General features: G+C 35.8%; 1 long non-coding RNA gene across 1 annotated transcript; it reads left to right on the plus strand.

Moving 5' to 3' along the window:
* The first annotated feature begins 276 nt into the window (after positions 1 to 276).
* Positions 277 to 10,048, plus strand: LOC148281531 (uncharacterized). The gene is made up of 3 exons (XR_015822335.1): positions 277 to 497; positions 6,633 to 6,838; positions 9,909 to 10,048. It is a non-coding gene; the product is annotated as an uncharacterized LOC148281531 (long non-coding RNA).
* Positions 10,049 to 13,356: the final 3,308 nt, after the last annotated feature.

A 13,356-nucleotide genomic window follows, 5' to 3' on the forward strand; every position in this document is an offset into this window, starting at 1 on the left:
TTGCCACGTTTCATAAAACTATATGCATATTGGTTGCGCGAGTGGTTGGTGGGGTTGAGTGATTTGTGGCTGGATAGACTGACAGTGGATGAAGGTCTACTTATCCTACCCATCCTGTGATCTCCCAACTTTCATTGTTTGTTATTCTCCTCGTTTCTATGGCCATGGGTAGCTATGGTTGCTATGGGTACAATTTTCCATATCCATAGCAACAGACATCAACAATCACTTTTTCTTTATCTTCTTGATAATTTCTGCCAACTACCGCATGTTCATAATTTTATCTGCCCGCAACTGCTTGTCTTATAATTATCTGCCCGCATCTGAACATCTTTACTTTTTCTGACCGCCGCTCCGCCACATTCATCTTTATATTTCACAAATAACTATAGTGAAAGTTCCGTGTTCAACAAAAAAGGAAAAAACTACCCAGAAGCCAGAACTTGAAGATATCATTCAGATTCCTGTCCCGGATTCCCTTTCCTGTCTTCCTAAAGGTAGGATTTTTGTTTGCTGTAGTTTGTTTGGCCGCATACTGTCCTTTTCCGTTCTTGCCATCATTGCGCAAACGCATCTTTTATTTCCCCGCAAAAATTAACACAGATCAACGATTCGGTCAAATAATATCCACGCAAAATTATAATCACCACCCCACCCCACCTCACTTATTAAGCACTGTGTTCAATAATCTATTCATGTACTTTAGATAAAAGGCACATTTATGCATTTCTTTGTAACAATATTTATAAATGTAGATACCTACTTTACTATTACTAATTATGCACCATAAAGTCTGAAATAACTTCTTAGGAAAGGTACTAGTGACATTAAAATAAATAATTAAAAAGGAACATAGGAAATAGAAACATAGTAAATGCAGGTTGTATTTCAAAACCGGCACAATAAGATACTGTTGCAGTGCTTAAAACTAATTCATGTTAATTACCCATTTAACATGGTATATACTACGAGTATATATCACAAAGTTAAAATGTACATCAGTTGCAAGTAACTAAAAAAAAATTTGGTAAAAACTATGTTATAGGAACCAAAATTATGCTGTATCAGCTATTTGAAAGATATTTCACAATAGAAAACGAAAAAAAATCAAGAAGGTAATATGGAAGTCATAGAATTAAGAATAGTCCAGAAGGAGCGTAGAATCATATTTGAATACATCGGACTGTGTTCAATATCCCCCACCATGCCCTATTTTCACCGCGCGCATTCGTGATGTCGCCGCGTAATGTTGCTTAATGATAAAAAAAATAATCATAATACGAATGTAAGGTAAAAAAAGCAATCTTCAAATTTCTTAAAATTTTTACTGTGCACGCGGAAACATTGATTGACACAACAGAGTAGATAAGTAAAGGGTCATTTAATGAGAGTAATTGAATTAATGAACTTTAAACTTAAAATACAAAAAAAAAAAATCTTTTACATAAAAAGGATATTTTTATATTGTGTTAATAATATTTGATATTATAAAGATAATGTTGGTCAAATGTCCCCCACGGCGTTGTTTAATCTGAGGTCTAATTTTCATTAGTTCTTTCATTAGATGAGCAAAGTGGGGTAAAAAAAAAATACTAACGGCAACACTAACGAAATTTATATTTTGTTTCTTCGACAATCTGACAGATGGAAAAATAATTCAATTTTTAAGTAATGCATTTGCTATTTAAATATTCGTTTGCTAATTACACAGGAAATGTGATACCATCCTGTTTCTTTAAGATCCTAGCAGTATTTCTACACTTTAAAAGTACACAACACGGCATAGTTGAATTCAAATCAGGAGTTGCGTACTGAGCGACGTCTACAAAGAAACTAATTAATGAGTCAAAACGTAAAACTACTCATTGAGCAGTTGGGTCGCCTTCTGTTTGATGTGCGTATGCGGTTTCTGGACTATTCTTAATTCTATGATGGAAGTCTAGGCATTTTGAGTGGTTTTGAAATGTATTGGTTAATTTAAGTGTGCACAGTGTGTAAAGTGAAGTGAACTTAAACCAGCCAATAAATACCTAGACCTCCATATTTCCATTTCAAAAAGTTTTCCTTCTCTGTTTGAAAATCTATCAAAAGGAAGTTAAAACAAATACATACTAGAATAATGTGTATTAGGCCTACACACGTTTAAAACACATTTGAAAGCAGGGTCGACATTATGTAATATTGCCGTTTTTGTATATTTTTTTTATCCATATACAGTAGTGAGCATTGAAATGTTTTCATTCACTGAAAATGGTAATAGCGGAAATAAGGGCATTTTAAGAATTATTTACTGTTATTTTTATTGGTACCATTAGTTTTTTGTAACTGTGCGGGGGCTTTTCAAATAATTTAGTTTCACCATGAATATCAATGAGTTAACATATTAGCCTCATTATTTTTTATTCTGAGTATGGGAAAAATTGAGTGTGTTACAAAACATTTGATTCTTACTTTGATGTTGCAAAAACTTAGTTCTACAGCTATAGGACACCAGATAGGATGTAGTCAAAGTATGGTGTTAAATTGAGTAAAAAAATATAAAGGTGCTTGCATGTCTTGAGCGAAAAAATGGTTAAAGGAAGAAAAAAAGGAAGAAACTCAGGCTGATGATAGATTACAGAAGTTACCTTTTAAGTTTGCAGTGTTCGCACCCCACTTTATCACAACTTGGTTCCCATTTTCTAATAGAGTTATTTATAACTAGTTGAAAATGGCCCCGAAATTGAAATATTTGGGTAAATCATAAGAACGCAAATATTTCTTTAACTTTACCTGAAATTTAATATTTTAAATACTTAAAATTCAAAAACTTGAACACTGCTAGAATTTATTTATATCATGAAGGTGAAGCCAGAAAGTCCCCATATGAAGTGGCTATATTTTTATTGGATTTCCTCACTACTGAAGTTCGTTCAAACATCGATGAAATACACATGTATTCTGATAACTGTGGAAGACAAAATAAAAACCATACAATATCCCACATGCTTCTAAAAAAAAATTAAAAAAGATTATCTACATTCTTCAAAGCATTTCAATACTCGCTACTGTATATTACTGCTCTATTACAACTACATATTCACTGGTTTCCGATATAGCGGGCATGAATTACTGTAAACTAGCCATTTGTTTCTGCATTATTTGTGGAAGTTGTGGCCACAGAGATCGACAAGTTCACTGGTTTTTGACACAGCGGGCATGAATTACTGTAAACTAGCAATTTTTTCATACATAATTTGTGGCCACAGGGATACAGATTATTTTTTGTAATAATATTTTGGCATATTGTACAATTTACTGGCTTAAATTTACAAACAGGACAAAGATTACTTGTTTTAAACTTCTCCTAGCACTGCGGGTGGCATGTATGGAAACATGGTAAGTACGTTTGCACCTCACCGTGCATATAGGTGGTCATACAAACCACACACTTGTTGGTTATATCAATCTATATTATGCTCTTTTCACAAATTGGGCATTTCTTACACAGTGCAGGGATCTCGTTCAAGCAATGTACGTGCAAAATATAGCCGCATTTAGTTATACACATTGGTCTCTCGCTCTCTTCAAATAGCTGCAAACATATTTTACAAAGGTATCTGAAGCGTACCATTTCTATAGCTTGATTCAGCAATGCCTCTGAGGATTTATCATCATGTAGTCGGATATGGCAGACGTGTATCACGTTCTGACAAATGTGACACCTGTTTCTGTAGGATGAATACCAATCAAAGCAATCATTGTGAAACTGATGAGTACAGTTTGCAGTGAATGTGTATTGTGGGTCACCAAGATCACCTAAGCAAGCTGCGCATGTGTTTGTAATGTTTTTCCAGCTGTCAATTGGAGTTCGGCAGGCTGGGCAATGGTTAACTATTGGAAACCAGATACTCATACACCTCACATGTAATTTATGACCGCACCTGGTTTTTCTGTAAGGATCGGTGGGGTCACTAAAGTCGCGCTTACAGAAGGCGCACACTATCTCAGGATCATTATGGCCCATATGAGATGAGCCAGCCAACTGATAAGGGTGATCGTTCATCATGCTGCAGCTGCAAGAAAACATGAACATTTAAATTAGCAACTATTTTTATAAATTAAGTAAATGATCGACGAGAAACGAAATTAAAGATAAGAATTCACAAATGGGTTAATAGGATAAATGTTAAATCACTCTAAGACACCTTCTTCTCTTGGAGACTTTGGCAACTATAAGTGTGGTTTCACACCCGGGAAAGGCACAACTGATCAAATCCATGGCCTGAGACAGATACTGTAAAAGTGCCAGGAATACGTCATAGACATCTCCAAATCATTCCTGATTCATAATGGCATGTCTCCTGTCCAATATAGCCTTGAAAAAGGTGACCAGGGACTAAAAAATAGAAACTAGAGGCAATATCTTCTTCAGTCAGTTCAGCTGCTCGCTTATGCAGATAATATTGACATCATCATAAATAATAAGGACAAAAAAAAAATTAAGATTGCCTCTCACACCCAAGGCATAATCCCCCTCACATTCACAGCAGAATACCACAATTTTGAGGTGGCCAACCTGTTCACATACTTGGGCTTCACAGTAACCAGCGACAACAATACATAGTAAGAAATCAGGAGGAGAATAATGGCTGCCAACCGTTGTTACGCAACTACATATCATTCCCTTTCCGCATATAATGGTGCATAGGGCACTGGATTGGTACACCAATCGCAGCATATCTCGATCAATTTTGTTACATGAAGGTAAGGTGATCAGTCTTACGCTTCAGGTGCCAGTTCAGGGACTATGAAATATTCTAGAGTGAAAACACCCTTTCAAATAAATATTTCATATCAACCATGTCGGGAATCGAACCCGACACCTCTTGCATGGTAGGCAAACGCGCTGACCATTAAACGAGGAAGCCGACTACCCAACTACGATCGAACTAATAAGAAGAAACGCTTAGATTGTACTGTACAAAAAAAACACTGATCAAACCATTATATGGTGCCTGATACTTGTAAAATTCTTGTCAGGAAATGTGCGAAATGGTAGGTAAATTGAAATTAAATTTGATGTATTGTCCAGAGAGACCAATGTCTCTGGGTATGAATTGAACTACTATTTGGTGCCGTCTTTTCCCATCAAAGGGAAGTAGTGTTGCTAACCCTTGGTGTTGAAATCGTCAAACGTAGTACCTACCTACTAACATCCTTTCACTGTGACCTGATTAAATTTATGTAGTTAAAAACCTTTAAATAAGCAGTGCTACACGCATGATTGTGGGTTTTATCTTTTGGTGACTTATATAAAGGGCGTTGAATTTGAGAAATTAAAAAAAAGAATAGACTGTGTCCATTATAGCAATGTTATAAATTTAATAATCTGATGTTATAAATTTAATAATCTGTTATTACTAAATTTATAACATTGCTATTATGGACACAGTCTATTGTGATACAAGTAAATACAGATTTTGCTACCATTCAAGTTTGCAATATGGACATGAGGATGAATGACAATACCAGACAAAGGCCCTTCATATAATTTGCCAAACTCACAGTGAAAGTAGTAGAGTAAAATTCAATGAAAATTGCGATGTACGAAATTGAAAACTTTAAAAGAGTAACTCGTTTATTGAAAAAAAAAAAAACATAGATTTATTGTATGAGAGAAAACGATAGGAAGACCCACAATCTAGTTTCGGGTATGTGGAGGAAGTACTTTCACTATGATCAATGACATATGCCTCTGAAACCTATGTAATGACAAAGAATATTGTGGGAACCATTGCAGCGATTGAGAGAAGGATCCTCAGAGTTGTCTATGGACCTGTGAGAGAAAACAACTTTTGGTGTTGTTGCTACCATAAGCTATATGACATTTATGGAGAGCCTGATGTGATCAATTCCATCAAGGCGTGGCGTTTGAGATGGGCTGGCCATATATTTAGAATGGTTGACAATACCATAAAACGCCTAACTCTCTCCGTGCCACAAGGATGACGAAGACCAGGAAGGTCCAAAATGCGATGGATGGACTACATCAGCACGAATACGGCAACAACAAAGCGGGGAACTGGAGAGGCAGGGCAGCAGAATGACAAGAGTGGAAGAGACTCCTTGATGCAGCAAGGCCCACACAGGTCCGTTGAGCTTATGATGATGATGACTTGCTCAGAATTTACAAACATAGTCAAGGAGCTATAAAGCTTTTGGTTCTCCTCAATAATGCAGTGCAAGTATATTGTGGATTTGCCGTATATGACAAACCAAGAATGAACTCTGGATCTCTTTAACCTCTTTGCAATATGAATGCATGAAAGCACCTATCGTGATTATTACAGTATAAATAATATTTTTAAATATAACCTGAATGAATGAATGATCATATTTTCAGCCAAAATTGGCTGAAACATTTCGAATTCCTAAGAGTTTTCATAGGCTTTGCTCATGAAATGCACATGGTCTATAGTGATCTGTTGGGTCTGAAGCCACATTGATAATCACCTCTATTTCAGCATCCCGTTAAAAAGTATAGCATTCGGCTTGAAGCCACTGATTTTAATATATCGCATCCGGTGACCTGTTCGGAAGATACTATAATCATGCCCAACACGGTTTGCCAGTAAAAGTTAATGTTTCAGGTACTGAATGCTTGACAACAGCACCAGGATGATACGAGATGGGAGCTACGACGTGCATGATGCCAGGCGCCCTCTTGAGCAACGATGACCCTCATCTGACAGTGCATAATCTTGGTCAGTAGCCGATTACCTGGAGCCAAGGCCAGTTGCTGACTAGGGCTCTTGAGTGTGAGGGAGCCCCAAAAGGTCAGGCCCCTGGTGAAACTGTAAGTACCTTATGTTATTCTTTAAAAGCAGCTGATTTGGATTTTGGACGCTTTAGTACTCAGGAGATGAAAATGCTATTGGTATTGAACACTTTTAATTCATGTTTTGGGAGTGCAACCTCTGATCTTGGGTGCACACATATTGGAGAGATGGTAATCAAGACGAGCTCGGATATCCTGTGTACCATAAGCCATACAGATTATCATTCTCCGAGAGAAAGATTGTCCAAGAAAAGGTTGATGACTTGCTGGCTAATGGGATAATTAGAGAATCCGACTCAGATTATGCTAGTCCGGTAATTTTAGTTAGTAAAAAGACTGGTGACTATAGATTGTGTGTTGACTATAGAGCGCTCAACGTCATCACAATTAAAGACAGATTTCCGTTGCCCCACATAGATGATCAAATTTGTAAGTTATCTAATAAAATGTATTTTACAAGTTTAGATTTGACCCAAGGCTATCACCAGATTCCTATCGCAGAGGGATCGATACCCAAGACGGCATTCATAACTCCAGATGGACAGTACAAATATCTTCGTATGAGTTATGGATTAGCTAATGCACCATCAGTCTTTATGCGTACTATTAAGAAAGCTTTAAGCAAAGTACCAAAGGAAAGTATTCTGTTTTACATGGATGATATTCTGATACCGTCATCATCAGTAAAGGAAGGCTTGGATTTATTGACGACAGTATTGGCACTTTAAGCTGATGCGGATCTGAAAGTAAAAATTGAGAAGTGTTCTTTTCTACAGCAGAAGATTACCTATTTGGGTCACGAGGTTACCAGTGATGGGGTAGCCCCAGGAGTAGGTAAGATTTTAGCTGTGGAACATTTTGTGGCTCCGAAAAATGTTCATGAAATACGCCGTTTTATTGGTTTGGCTAGTTACTTTAGAAAGTTTATTAAAGGTTTTGCTACCACAGCTTGCCCCCTCACAGGGCTAACTGAGAAAGCATGGGAATGGGGCCCAATGCAGATTAAGGCATTCGAGTCCTTAAAGTCCGCGCTAGTTTCCAGGCCTGTTTTAGCTATTTATGACAGAGAACTAATCACTGAATTACATATAGATGCGAGCAAACTAGGTCTTGACGGAATTCTTATGCAATATCAGTTAAGTGGAGAAATTAAACCAGTAGCTTATTTTAGTCGAGTCACGTCAAAAGAAGAAGCTTTCTATCACAGTTATGAACTAGAAACACTAGCAGTTGTTGAGTCCATAAGACGCTTTCGTGTATACTTGGTGGACATTCATTTTAAGGTAGTCACAGATTGTTCTGCAGTTAGATCGACCTTTGTTAAGAAGGATATGGTACCACGTATAGCCCGTTGGTGGCTTTTGATCCAAGACCATGATATGTAAATAGAATACCGTCCCGGTGACCGCATGCAGATGCTCTAAGTCGCAACCCTATTCCTTTCACACAGATGATACAGATGATTAAGACAGATGATTGGTTACTCACCTTACAATTACAGGATCTTAAAGTCACTTTAATCATAGAACAATTAAAAAGTGGTACAGCAAATAAAGACTTTAAAAATGACTTTAATGTTAGTAATGGGAGGTTGTATCGAAAGACGTTAACAGGTGACAATTAGTTAAAAGTGAGTTTTGGTTCCCAAAAATGACTAGATTTATAAAGAATATGTTAACGCATGCATTAATTGTGCATTTGCTAAGGGTCAGTATGGCAAAAAGGAAGGAAAAGCTCCACACGATACCCAAACTGGATGTCGCTATGAACACCGTTCATGTGGACCATTTAGGGCCTTTTGCCAAGAGTAAACTAGAGAATAATTATTTACTAGTGGTAGGGGTAGATTCATTTTCCAAGTTTGTGTTTGCATTCCCCGTACGCACTCTAGAGTCGGTAGAGACCATTAGAAAATTAAATCAGATGTTTAGCAGTTTTGGCGTTCTCAGTAGAATAATCTCAGATAGAGGAAGATCATTTAGCAGTAGGCATTTTAAACAATTTTCGATTAAGAAAAATTTAAACATGTCCTTAATGTAGTGGCAACCCCTCGCACAAACGGTCAAGTGGAAAGGATGAACAGGTCCTTGTTAGATGCCATGCGAGCTACTGACATGGATGCAAGATCTTGGGATCTGAGCACACCTGATATAATATGGGGCATCAATAACACCGTTAGTGTTAGTACTAAATACACCCCTATTCAGTTGATGTTTGGACACAGTAGTAATTTGCTGGGTGACATACATCAACAAGATAGCGCAATAGAGACTTCAGACAGGGAATGTTTATTAATGGAGCGAAGAAACAAAGCTAAGAGAGCTATGGAAGTAACTGCCCAACGTATGAAGGAACAATATGATAGACGTCGCAAGGAAGCGCACAGGTATAATTTAGGAGATCTTGTGCTATCATGGTGGTGTACAAGGGGGAGCGGGAGTCAATCATAAGGTAGATCCAGTGTATGGTGGGCCAAATAAGGTAACCAAAGTTCTCTTGGGTATTGACCGTTACGAGATAAGAAGCATCAAGGGGATGTGAGGCTACAAAAAGTTTGTGGTTTTGGCAGCGCCAGATGCTTTGAGACCTTATAAAGGGGTACCTGATGATTCTAGTGAATCTGACAGCCATGGTAGTGAGAGATGTGGATAGAGATGATTTGATAGACCCTCTTGAAGGTTAGACATATATGTGACTACCTATGTATTCGCTGAGTTTGTGTATAAAGGCTGTATCATGTAAACTGTTATTTATATAATTCTATTCATTTTTATTTATTTATAAATTACTAACAAAATATATTTTATATTACATATATCATATATATATTGTACAATATGATAGACCCCATTGTATGTGGAGTTTTGAAGGGTGATGAGCGCACATATGAGCTTTCTGTGTGAAACAGCTATATGATGGCCCATCTAGTAATCACCAGAACTGAAATGTTATCAGAATGGCACTGTGTTATGTGTCGCTAATAGGTGGCCGTTAGTGGTGTTATTCTAGTTACTTTTCAGTACCCCTTCTTATATTTCAAGTTGAACTAACTGTTTTGTTTGCTTTATGTTGTGGGGTCACGAACAAGATGCAGGATGGCCAAGTATAACGATGGCAACACTTAAGACACTTCCACCACCGCTAGGGTCAGCAGCCTGAAGCTTTACCCTCACTCTCTCCTCCTGCAGAACTCACCGTGTACGCAACGTTGTTGTGTTGCTCCATACATATTTTCTCTTGTTGAAATGAACTGTGTTTTATTTATTTATTTTATTTAGTTCTATGATTAACATAGTCTTAGTCTTAAGTTTAAAGAACTGCGAGTTTTATTAAATGGGGTAGATCCTCCCTTTGTTTACATAAGTTTTACTAAAATGAAAAAATATATACAACCCTCACTATGCATCATCCACTGTCTCTAGATAGTAATGTCTTCAGAAACAAATTGCAAGAATTTATTAGAGATACTGGTTTTTGGGAAACATTGAGTTTTCATTTGCTCTTTTAGGTTTATTTTTTGTTTCTTTTATTAAAATACGTATTGTGTACGTGCTGTAACGTAAAACGGATAAAATCATGTATACTTACGCACAGGCTATGCCTATGTTGGATTTTTGTTCTTATTATTTTATTGTGTTTTAAAGTTTTATTTAATGAGATAAATCCGCATTTGTTTACATGAGTTTTGATCCCAAGTTTTATTATTATGTGACTTTATAGTAAACACAAGGAAAAATAAGGTTCTAATAATAACATTTTACATATACAATATATAATATACTTATACCAAACGAAACCTCATAATGATTTTAAATTTACTGATTCTTGGTCCAACAGTATACCGACATTCAAAATGGCGCCGTGGAATCGATTCCCATTAGTTACAAGAAAAATCTCCAGTAATTTATTTGTCCGGGGTATTACAGTGTACTTTTTATGATTTTCTTCCATATCCTCGATTTCCCACCTGCTGACAAGCCTTTAAAATGCTGAGTTATGATGGTTGAAAGGGGTTTGGTGTCAAAATTCAAAACTAAATTTATTCGTTATATTAGTTTTGACATCAACGCTCATTTTGTAAAGCATTTTTCTACATTTAAAAGTTACATTTCGACCACGAAACTATGTGGATTTTATGGATAGATAGCGCTAATAAGAGTAAGTTTGCATATTTTCGAAATGTGACTTTTGATTCTACACTATTTAAAAGGCACCATTAAATGCTACCGAATCTGTACAAATCATTTGAGAAAATAATAATTAACCGACAAAATGAATAGCAATATTAGCGGAATGGTTTGTATTTGTAATTTCGTACAAACAAGGGAGTCAAATCATACGGCATTCGAGTATTATCTTCATTGTAATTTGTAATGATATTTCATAACGATGTAAATTATGCACATAATTTATGCAAGAGATAAAATAAAATAATACTTACATATGAGAAAAGGTATTTTATATCCAATTTTGAGTAACTGAAAATGTTTTTTCTACTTATAATCCAATAAAAATCGTCGGGCGTCCAGATTCTTCAAATCCAACCTTTTCCCTCCAGTTTAAAGTTTTTGCTTTTCAGTACAATGTAGCCAACATCCATAAAAATATATTTGGGCCACAAACATTAAAAAAAAATATTTATTGAAAAAAATATTGCCAAAATAAGTACTTATAAAATTACAAATGGTTTGTGTGCATACATAATTAATAATAACGTTTCTACCTCTCTAATATAGTGAAAATTCGTGTTTAGAGAGGGAGTAAAAATCAAAATTTATAATTTTGAAATATCTGCAGAAAAATAGTGACTATTTTTCGGACCACAAGACGAATTTTTTTACTCTGAAAATTCAACTGAAAATTGGGGTGTTGTCTTATTGTCCGCAAAGTAGGATACCTGCTCATAGTTTTCTCATTATTTGTCTTCAATCTAGATTCCAACGATTTTCTCACTAAAAATTGATGATCATTTAAATTATTTTTTTATTGAAATTGACAGAATTTGTCTCGATTTCGGCAAATCGAGATCAACATTTATCGCGGCTTTGATCGCACGATATAATGAAAAATTACGAAGTATTTGTCAGCAAAACACGCAGACTGGAGAGTCACTTAAATCTTTTGATTTGACCGAACAGGAAAGAGATATAATAATAGAACTGAGCTCTGTTTAAAAACGTTTCTTTGAGTGATGTCGAATTAATAAGTGCGTCGTAGAACTTAACATTAATGTATTTTCCACTGAGAATCGAATTCCTACCAAGAATTATTTGTCCACTAAGAATTTTTCTGAGTACAGTAGTATGTAACGCTCTTCAGATCTCTATCTATCCCTATAGAAAAAGTCACGTCGATCGGTCGCTCCCTCGTCGAAAGAAGGACAAACTAACATACTTTCGCATTTATAATATAATTACGGATATGAATTTTCCATTTATTATGACTTTTACCGCCTAGTCCAGTGGCCGAGTACATTTTACCTGGAAATAGGTAATGCTGTTTTGGATTGTTAATATGTCGCAAGTACCTATAAAATCCAAATAGGGTATTATCACGTTATTTTTTATTTTGCAAAAAAATAGAGACAAAAATCACGATGGTAACTGTACAGTTTTTTTTTATGTCCATGCGTTAATTTTTCAGAGCGGTTTAAAAACGTATTATTTGAATTGGCGCCAAAACGACTATTCGGATGCCGAATGGGCTTGTGACGTCACGCGTTACGAATCCAAATGACCGTTCAAACAAATTCATACGAATTTGTATAGCCTACGTGTTGTTTTTGTTGTAATCATTGTTTTACGCTGTTTTAACTAATTAACGCGCATAAAATGTCTTTAGTTATAAGATACAAGTACTGTTTAGTTCCGATGTCCATAAACACTACGGTGAAGACGGCCATTCCTAGTACCTAATGGAGAAATGCGGAAAAAGTGGTTGAACGCATTTGAACGTTATAAAACGAGATGTTAAAAAAAACAAACCACTATACTTTTTTCCGTAGGTCTTGTTCAGTACAAATTACTAAATTTAATGATGTAGACTGTAGACTTTAAAAAATTACTATCAGCAGGTACTGAAATTAGCACTTATAAAGCTTGACAGGTACTACAATACTAAAACAGTTAATACTTTGAACGTTATTGTTTATATTTGTATTATATTACTATGTTACTAAGTTTCATTTGTAGAACTGTTGGTTTTCTAAATAAATAAAAAATAAAATTTCTAAAAAATTGCTGTATGAAAACCTTCCTTATTTATTTGTGAAACTTATTGCATTAAAAAAATGGCAACTGACCTAGAGATGCTGGACAGTCTTCATACTTGCAGGGATCTATTATTTCCTAGACTTCACACATACTTTTTCCAAAAAAACCCACATATCATCAATGCTCATACTTTCTTCGCACTCCTCTATCAGTCTACGATTAACCGCGCTTTCAAATTTATCTTTCATGTCATCATTTTTATGTTTTTCAACTTAGACTCTAGAAGGCGCCTGTATCTTACGGGTTTTGGACCGCCATCCTTTG

This window comes from Micrasema longulum, unplaced genomic scaffold (genome assembly GCF_059751315.1).
Source record: "Micrasema longulum isolate JH-2025_06_02 unplaced genomic scaffold, ASM5975131v1 h1tg000443l, whole genome shotgun sequence".
Taxonomy (NCBI): Eukaryota; Metazoa; Arthropoda; class Insecta; order Trichoptera; family Brachycentridae; genus Micrasema; species Micrasema longulum.